This window comes from Agelaius tricolor, unplaced genomic scaffold (genome assembly GCF_023055355.1).
Source record: "Agelaius tricolor isolate 1412-34295 unplaced genomic scaffold, bAgeTri1.0.p SCAF_50, whole genome shotgun sequence".
NCBI classification, from domain to species: Eukaryota; Metazoa; Chordata; class Aves; order Passeriformes; family Icteridae; genus Agelaius; species Agelaius tricolor.
The window spans coordinates 535,981-545,327 of record NW_027269310.1 but is presented as its reverse complement, the minus strand read 5'-3'; the positions used below and the strand labels follow the sequence as shown (position 1 = coordinate 545,327).

At 57.5% G+C, this 9,347-nt stretch overlaps 1 pseudogene; it reads left to right on the top strand.

Moving 5' to 3' along the window:
- The first annotated feature begins 483 nt into the window (after positions 1 to 483).
- LOC139604380 (serine/threonine-protein kinase pim-1-like) lies at positions 484 to 7,761 on the top strand (annotated as a pseudogene).
- Positions 7,762 to 9,347: the final 1,586 nt, after the last annotated feature.

The following is a 9,347-nucleotide window of genomic DNA, read 5'->3' as shown; positions in this document are numbered from 1 at the left end:
AGACTCTGTCTGAAGTTTCTCTCATCTGCCTCACCATCGTCATTGGGGACCACTGAAGAAAAGCCCCTTGTCTGAAGTTTCTGGCCCTGGTGGAGAAAGTTACATGCCATGGGCCCCGAGACCTGAGCACAGCTGCTGGCATTGCTAAGCTATTGTTCACAGGTGTGTTTGCTGTATGCTACACTGAACCCAATGAAAGGAAGAAGGGGGCCCCTTGCCTTTTTGCAACAATAGCCTTGGAAGTTGTCCCACCTCTCGGCCTGGCTGGACTTCTCCTGAGTTTTGGGTGGTCCCCCACAGAAGACCCCTCACTTGTCTTACAACGGCCGTGACAGACAGACTGAGATGTACAAGGCCTCTCCATCAAAGACCGAGACATGAAATCCCTATGTGAAAAGGCCCCCCCACACTCTTTCCAAGGACTGGCACTGAGACCCCTAACCTGGGGGAGGTGTGTGGGGGAGGCAAGCTAACCAAAGCAAGATGGATGTTGCAGGTGCGAGCAGTGGACCAAGAAGACAATGGCTCTCGCCCACTGCAGAGAACATGGACTGTGTGTACCCTTCTCTAAATACCATTTTTTCCCCCAAAAATACAATAGATTACCTTTGATTCAGTTTCATGTTTTACCCCTTCCCCCATCAACAAAAAGAGTATAATAAGAGTTTGGATGAACTGCAACCCTGAGATCTCCCCAGACGTGACCTGGTGAACTCCATTGGCTGGACATCAAAGGACTGCGCCTTTTCTACGTTTGGTAGCTCTATACCTTCCTTTCTCTTCCTCCCTCTTTTTCCCTTTTCCCCAATTCCTCCCCAATGCATTTTCTTGTGGTTATTCAATAAAGGTACATTTCTTTTGATTATCACTGCAGCCCCCTGTACCGTGCCGGTGTTTTTTGCACTCTGAGATCAACCCACAAACCATCACGAAACCCGTTCGTAAGGATGGATTGTGACACTTGCATACATACTATAGAAACCTTCTATCAAACCTTAAAAATTCTCTACAAATTCATTTCCAACATTACTGGGTCTGGCACTGCCCAGATCTGGTGTTTGCTGCCACCTCCAGTGCCCAGATCTGGAAATTCCCTTGTTCTGGCAGAGCCAAGTCCAGCAATTTTCTGGTAAAGAAAGCCAAAATCTGGCAATTTCCCACTGCTGACACTGGCAATGCCAAGATCTGGTGTTTGCTGCCACCGCCCGTACCCCAGTCTGGACATACTTGGTTCCAACACAGCCCAAGTGCAGCAGTTTTTTGGAAAAAGAAGACAAAACGCAGCAATTTCCTGGTGCCAAGACTGTCACCACCCAGACCTGGTGTTTGATGGCACCACCCATGCCCAGATCTGAACATTTCCCTGTGCCACCACAGCCCAAGTCCAGCAATTGGCTGGCAAAGAAAGCCAAAACCAGGCAAATACCTGGTGCCTACACTACTCCGATCTCGTGTGTGCTGACACCGCCAGTGCCCAGATCCGGAATTTTTCAGATGCCTGCACAGCACAATTCCAGCAGTTTGCTGGCACAGAAAGGTCACATCTGGCAATTTCCCAGTGCTGGCACAACCCAAATGCAGCCATTTTCTGGCAAAGAAAGCCAAACCCGGCAGCTTCCCGGTGCTGCCACCAGCACCACTGTCTCTGTCTCTCTGGGAGCCTCTCAGGAACCCTGGGCCAGTCCCGAGTCGGCAGACACCGGGGGCAGCCCCGACACGGCCGACAGCGGGGAGACACTCTCTGTGCCCCGAGGGTACTGAGGGCACCTGGGCTGGCCGCCTGTGCAGCACAAGAGACACCAGAGACAGCGGTAGAAGAGAAAGGGCCGACTCTTAGCAGGGGTTAATCCAAGGTTTTATTCCAGGTGTCCCAAAGGAGCCCCTACACCTCAGGGGCCTCCTGCCGAGAGCCCCGGGAGATGTGCCAAGGTTACATTTAAAGGGAGGTGGAAAGCCAAAGTAGAGAACATTTGACTAACCAAGAAGTGACCCTAAGGGATGGGTCCTGGGGGATGGACATTTAGGACAGCGTATGGGGCAAGGCTTGGGGGGCTGACCCCTGGCCTCTGGCTGATCACTCGACATCCTGGACCGAAGCTTCTAGAGGGAGGGGATGGGATGCTGAGTGATTGACAGAGAGCCAGGGTGGGGATTTGGGGATGATCTCAGCAAGGGCAAAGGATTACACAGGGAAAGGGAGGGGGGTACCATCTGGGATGAACCATTTGGGAAAAATACGGGGATTCAAAACCTAAACTATCACAAAGTATTACAATGTATGAAAACACACTACAACACACCACCCAGATCTGGTGCCTGCTGCACAAGTGCCCAGATCCAGAAATTTCCCAGTGCTGGCACAGCCCAAGTCCAGCAATTTGCTGGCACAGAAAACCAAAATCCGGCAATTTCCTGATACCAATACAGGCGCCCAGACCTGGTGTTTGCTGCCACTGCCAGTGCTCACATCTGGATATTTCCCCGTTCTGGCAGAGCCAAGTCCAGCAGTTTTCTGGCAAAGAAAGCCAAAATCTGGCAATTCCCTGCTACCGTCATTGGCAATGCCAAGATCCGGTGTTTGCTGGCACCACCAGTGCCCAGATGCGGGAATTTCCCGGTGCCGGCACAGCCCGAGTCGAGGAATTTTCTGGTAAAGAAAGCCAAAACCTTGCAAACACCTGGTGCTGGCCCCACCCAGATCTGGTGTTTGCTGGCACTGCCAGTGCTCAGATCCAGCAGTTTCCCAGTGGCAGCACAGCCCAAGTCCAGCAGTTTGCTGGCACAGAAAGACAAAACCTGGCAATTTTCTGGTGTCAGCACCGGCACCACCCAGATCTGCGGTTAGCTGGCACCGCCAGTGCCCAGATCTGGCAATTTCCCTGTGCCAGCACAGCCCAAATGCAGCAATTGTCTGGCAAAGAAAGCCAAAACCCGGCACCTCCCAGATCTGGTGTGTTGGGGTTGGTTTAAAAGAAGAAGGAGACCTTGGCTTAAGGCTGTGGGAAAACCCTCTTTAGTTGGGGTCAGCAGGAGCTCCCGCCCATAATCCTCTTGTTCAGTTATGCAGATTGTTACTAGAAAGTTCTGAGTTCTCTTTGCTACCATTGGTTACATTTTACTGCAAAAATTGTAATATTCATAATCCTTCCTTCCTCTTGGATCCTTCCCTCAGATCCCACCTTAACCCCTCCCCATATATAAATGTATAAATATCCCTGCAGGACCCTGGGCCCAGGCTTTTTTCTGCTTTGCTCTGCGTACTGTGCACGCTGTCCTGTTTGTTGTGTTTGCCTTCATTAAAGTTCTGTTTCCAGACAAGCAGATGAAAGCAGTCTCTGTCTGTAAAGTGGCCAGAGCTGGTTCTCAGGGAAACCACTGGCCAATGGTCCGGACGAGGACCAGAAGGTTTCACTGGTGTTTGCTGGCACCGCCAGTGCCCAGATCTGGAAATTTCCCTATTCTGACACAGCCCAGGAGCAGCAATTTGCTGGCACAGAATTCCAAAACCCGGCCACTTTCTGCTACTGGCTCTGGCACTGCCCACATCTTGTGTTTGCAGTGCCAGTACCCAGATTTGGAAATTTCCCGGTGCCAGCAGAGCCCAAATCCGGCAGATTTCTGTCGCTGCCAACGACACCACACAGATCTGGTGTTTGCTGGCAGCACCAGCGCCCAGATCTGAAAACTTCCTGGTGCCAGCACAGCCCAAGTGCAGTGATTTGCTGGCACAGAAAGCCAAAAGTTGGAAATTCCCAGGTTCTGGCTCCAGCACCATCCTGATCTGGTGTTTGCTGGCAGCGCCAGTGCCCAGATTTGGAAATTTCCCAGTGCCTTCACAGCCCAGGTCCAGCAATTTGGTTTTAGCTAGCTTAGGCAGAGAAGTTCCTGGGACTGGGACTTTCCTTTTTCTTGGAACTGTTGAAACCTGCTCTGGACTGAAAACCCAGAAAAACACCTGCAGCTCACACCTGTGGCCCACTGAGGTCTGGGACGCTGCATTCCAGCACCAGAGGGACTTAGAAGAGACCGAGTGAGCCAAATACAACCACAAAAAGGATTTTCTGAATTTGCCATCCCTTCAGCACTGTCAGATGTTTTATTTAATATTATTCATTTTTCATGCTTGGGAATATTTTACTTGATAAATAAACTGGGGTTTTATTACTTTTCCCAAGGGAAGTCTTTTTCTGAACTAGTAGGGGGAGAGGCCACTGGAACTTGATTTCTAGATGGACCCCTTTTGGAGGTTTCCTCCCAAAATTTGCCCTAAAGCAGCACAAACAGTCACAATGGAAACTTCACCAGTGGCACAACACCCCAGCCCACCAGGAAAAGAAAGGACATGTAAAGTTCTCCAAACAGTTGTCCTGCTTTGCTGCAAAAGTCCTGCTGCAGACACTGTGCAGTGTGGAAAGCCAAGAGAAGCTGCAGCTGGTGGCAAATCTTGGGACAGAAGCTTGACCTTGTTCTCCAGGAGAGATTCTTGGCAAGAGCAGACAGGAGAAGATTCCTGGAAAACTGAAACAGCTTTCCAGAAGGGAAATGTAAATGAAAGAAACAATCCAAGATGTTTTCCTTTATTTATTTCTATACTCCCCTTTTCCATGTTGCACTACTTCTCCATCCCAGTAATTCCAGATGCACTGCACCTCTAAGATCAGTGGCTTAGTGATTTTTAGACACTCTAAAATACCATGAGCCACACAAGAGTTTTGCTTCCCCTGTTTTTACTGGAAGGCAACACTGGAGATGTAAGTGCAGTGCTGGGCTCAGGTAGGAATCCTAGCCCAAGGGAAGGTGTCCCGCCAGTGTTTGCCCCTCAGCCAGGCCAATGCAGAGCAGCAAGCGAGGGGATTGCTGTGCCAGTGTGCAGGAGTCAGGGCTCTGCACCTGGGCTCAAGGCTGCAAAGTTGCCGTGTTTGGACAGACTCAGGGGCTGTGCCCGGGGCGCGCGGGGCTCGAACGTGGGGCTCGTGGGGCGAGCGGGGAACGGACACGGGGACGAACGGCCCCGGTGCTTCAGTTGCAGCGGCGGCAGCGGCGGCAGCAGCAGCGGCGGCAGCAGCGGCAAAAGCAGAAAACCAGATAATCTATAACGATCTTTCTCTTTCTATCTTTCTTTTTCTGTCTCTCTTTCTTGGTCTTTCTCTCTTTCTGTCTCTGAGTCTCCCTTTCCCGCCGTCGGGCACCCTTCTCCCGGGGTCCCTCGCCCGGCGTCCCTCTCCTCTCCCCGCTTCCCTCTCGTGTCCCCGCCTCCCTCTCCCCCTGCCGGGCCGGGCCATGCCCCCGGCCCGCCCCCGGCCCCGGGCGGGGCTGCCCCGTGCCCGGCCCCGCCCGTCCCGCCGCGGTCTCGCCTCCGCCCGGCTCTGGCCCTACTAGCGGTGGCGCTGCTGGGCGGGCATCAGTGCCGTGTGCGGGGGCGGCATCGCCGCCCTTTGCCTCCGCCTGGCCCGAGCCCGGCCCCGGCCCCGAGGCAGGCTCCAGCCCCGAGCCCGGCCCCGGCCCCGGCTCCTCCCGGGGCCCGCGGAGGACACAGGCGGCGCGGCCGCTGCCGCCGCCTCCGCCTCCGCTGCGGCTTCCCCGGCCCGAGCTCCGCCGCTCGGCAGCGCGGCCGCCGGCCCCGAGCCTCCCGTGCCGCGTTGCGAGGAGCGAAGGCCTGGGCATGGCCGGCCCGGGGCGGCTGAGGGGCGCTCGGGGGCCGTTGCTGGCCCCGGGCCGAGCGCTGACAGCCGCGTCCCGCCCGCAGGGACGGCGCACGAGGCCCTGAAGGAGCGCTACCGCCTGGGTTCGCTGCTGGGGCGCGGAGGATTCGGCAGCGTCTTCGCGGCCACGCGGCTCTCGGACGGCGCCCCGGTGAGCGGCGGGGCCGGCGGCGGGCGCAGGACGAGGGGACGGAGGAGGAGGAGGATGGGGCTGGGCAGAGCGGGCGGCGAGCTGAGCCCGCTGCTGTCCTTGGCTTGCAGGTGGCCATCAAGAGGGTGCCACGGAACCGCGTCCGGCACTGGGGCGAGCTGGTGAGTGAGTGGGGCCAGCGGCAGCAGCCGGGGCTGCCGGGCGGGGATGAGCCGAGGCCCGGCACGGTGGAAGCCGCCAGGACGCCTCGAGGGGGAGCGGGCGTGGGCGCAGCGCAGGGCGCAGAGCATCCCGGGCTGGCTCAGGGCTTCCCCAGGCCTGGCACGGCATCGGCCCCACTGAGGGCATCGTGCTCCTCCCGCAGCCCGACGGCAGCAGGGCCCCGCTGGAGATCGTGCTGCAGGCCAGGGTGTCCACTGGCTTCCCCGGCGTGGTGCAGCTCCTGGAGTGGCTCGAGCTGCCCAACGACATCGTGATGGTGATGGAGCGGCCAGAGCGGTGTCAGGACCTGCATCGTGTCATTCGGGCACGGCGGTTCGTGCCCGAGGAGGTGGCGCGGGAGCTGTTCCGCCAGGTGCTGGAGGCCGTGTGGCACTGCACCAGCTGCGGGGTCCTGCACCGCGACATAAAACCCGAGAATATCGTGCTTGACCTGGCCACCGGGCAGGCCAAACTGATTGACTTTGGCTGTGGCACCTACCTGCAAGAGACAGCCTACACCCACTTTGCAGGTGAGCCCACGTAAGGGTGTACTCCTGGTCCCGGGATCTCATGGCCCAACATCTCCCAGCCCAAGCTGGCTGTGGCAGCGGGGATTCTCCCTTTTGCTGCCAGTCAGGGGACTGAGTCTTCAGCTGAGTTGCTTTAGAGCGGGGCTGGGTGGGGAGCCATCTTCCAGCCCTGCTGGCAGCCTTTGCCAGCCACTCTGCCCAGGACTGGGGCTGGGCTGGGGCAGCCAGCCCGACCAAAACCCCCCTGGGTGGGGGTAGCAGAGAGGGGGGCGGAACCTGTGCCCCAGCCAGTTTGGTGTGCAGGCGAGAGGAAGGGCTTGCACTGCTCCACTCGCCCTGTTTGCCTTGGCTTCCTAATATTTTTGGGGCAATGCAGGCAGGGAGGATAAGGGCATGTTTTCCCCAGCACAGAGAGGGTTTTTCCTTTGCTTGTCATGGTCAGGCTTAGCCAGGGCTTCCTCTGCCCTCTTCTGACACCAGTGACTTCTTTTCCAAGCCTAAGTTTGTGCACAAGTCCCAGGTGCTGGCGAGAGGGCAGTGGTCACCCTGTGTGCCACTGATGCAGCCCCCGCAGGCCCAGGGATGGTGGGGCCAGGCTCTGGGAGCAGCAGCATCCCCCTGCTGAACTCCATCTGTATTCCATAGGAACACCATCCTACAGCCCCCCGGAATGGAACGACTTTGGCTGGTACCATGGCGAGGCAGCAACGATCTGGTCCCTGGGCATCCTGCTGCACCAGATGGTCTGCGGGGAGCACCCTTTCAGGAGGGGCCGGAACCTCAGCTGGGGCCAGCTCCCGCTGCCACAAGGGCTCTCTCAAGGTGGATCCTCTTCTCTGGCCACGGGGGGAATCCCAGTGCTGGGAGCCAGCAGCGGGCTCGTGAGCATCCTGCTCTGGCAGCTGCTGAGGAGGTGGCACATGTCCTGCTCTCCTCCAAAACAGGGAATTGATGGGAAAGTTTAGGCCCAGCCCTGAGTGCATCCAGCAAGGCCTGGGCATGGCAATAGTGGGGCAAAGCGGACAGGAGCCTTCTCTGGCTGACCGGCAGTTTCTGCTTTCTCTGCCCAGAGTGCAAAGATCTGATCAGGTGGTGTTTATCCGTGAACTCCTTGGAAAGACCCACATTAGAAGACCTGTTCTCTGATCCTTGGGTGCAGGATATTCCTCGGCCGTAGAAGAAGGGAGAGAGCCACAGGCACACTTTGATGCAGGGCCCTGGTAAGTTGCAGCTCCACACATGCCTTGGCAATCAGAAGCAAAGGAACCCAGACCTTTTTGTGCTGCCTGTGTCACTGTACAGGGTCATGGGATGGGCACACTCAGCCCTTGTGCTGCAGCTGAGCTGCTCTGCCCAGCACTGGTGGCCGCCATCCAAGCTGGTTTTGCTTGTGCTGGTTCCCTGACAGCTGGGGCCCTGGGCAGAGCCCTGAGAGCCTGGTCTGCCCCCAGGGAAGGAGAAGGAGCCCCTGGAGAAGCTGTACCGGGTGGGGATGCTGCTGCTGCTGCTGCTGCTGCTGCTGCTGCTGCTGCTGCTGCTGCTGCTGGAGACAGCCAGGATGGCACCAAGGATGAGAAGCTCTTCCTCAGCCTGGCCACTGGAGGCTGAAGGTGATGGACTTTGATTCTGGCACCTTCTTCAAAGCCAAACTCCACAGGGAATTTGCAGGTGAGTCCCCACCCGGGGAAATGCTGCCAGATTTGGGCATGGCCCAGCCTGGCTGGGAAGCAAAGGTTCCCCCTCTGCTGGGGCAGATGCAACTCATTCTTCAGTCGCTGCCCAGCTGTTTTTGGCAGGGCTGGGGCATGGGCTGGGCTGGGTACAAATGGGAGTGGGCTCCTGGCCCTGCCAACAGCCCCCAGCAGCCACCGTGGCCTGGGCTGGGGCTGGGGCTGGGGCAGCCAGCCCGACACAAGCAAAGCCCCATGCTGGGAGCAGAGGTGGGACTCCAGAAGCTGTGCAGGGGCTGCTTTGCTCTGCAGGGTGGAAGTGAGAAAGTGTGGGCTTCCCTCAGCCATGGCTGGGTTTTTCCCTACCATGTAGGAGTTGGGCCTTCCTCAAGGCCCTTACAGAGATAAGATTTTTTCCCGTTTTTCTTGTTTTCCCTTTTTGTCTCTAATCTCTTTTCAAGAATGTGTTGTTTGTTTTTCCAGAGGAAGCGTTCCAGGTGGTCCAGTGTGGATGGGGAAGTGCTTGGGAGCAGCTGTGGCGTGGATGGGCGGTGACCTTGGAGAAGGCTGAGGCCATGGTTTGGGAGCAGCTTTTCTTGCAGCCATGGCTGGCGTGAGGTGGGTCCGTGTGTGCTTGGCAGGGTGGGATCAGAGCTTTTGGGAGATGGCAGCGAGCACAGGAGCATCCTGCTCTGGGCAGCTGCTGAGGGCTGGATGTGCCGTGGCTGGCTGCAGGCTGGGCACATGTCCTGCCCTCCTGCTCTGCTGCCCAAGGCAGCAGGGATGGGCAGCTCTGGGCACAGCTCTGGGCACAGCCAGCATGGCCTGGGCACCGCAGGCCTTGGCACAAGGGCACAGGAGCCCTCAGCTGATGGGCACTTTCTGCTTTCTCTCCTTGCAGCCGGGCTCTGTGGCTGCTGAGGCTGCTCTGGGCTCTGCCAGGGCTCTGCTGGGCTCAGCCCTGGGCCCAGCTGGGCTGGCTCTGCCCTCACATTGCTCTGACAGCTTTGCATCAGACGAGCCCCTTGCGAGCACAGCGGCTGAGCTTTCTGCTTTGGCAGCTGAGTGAGACTCTGCTGCAGGCCCAGAGATT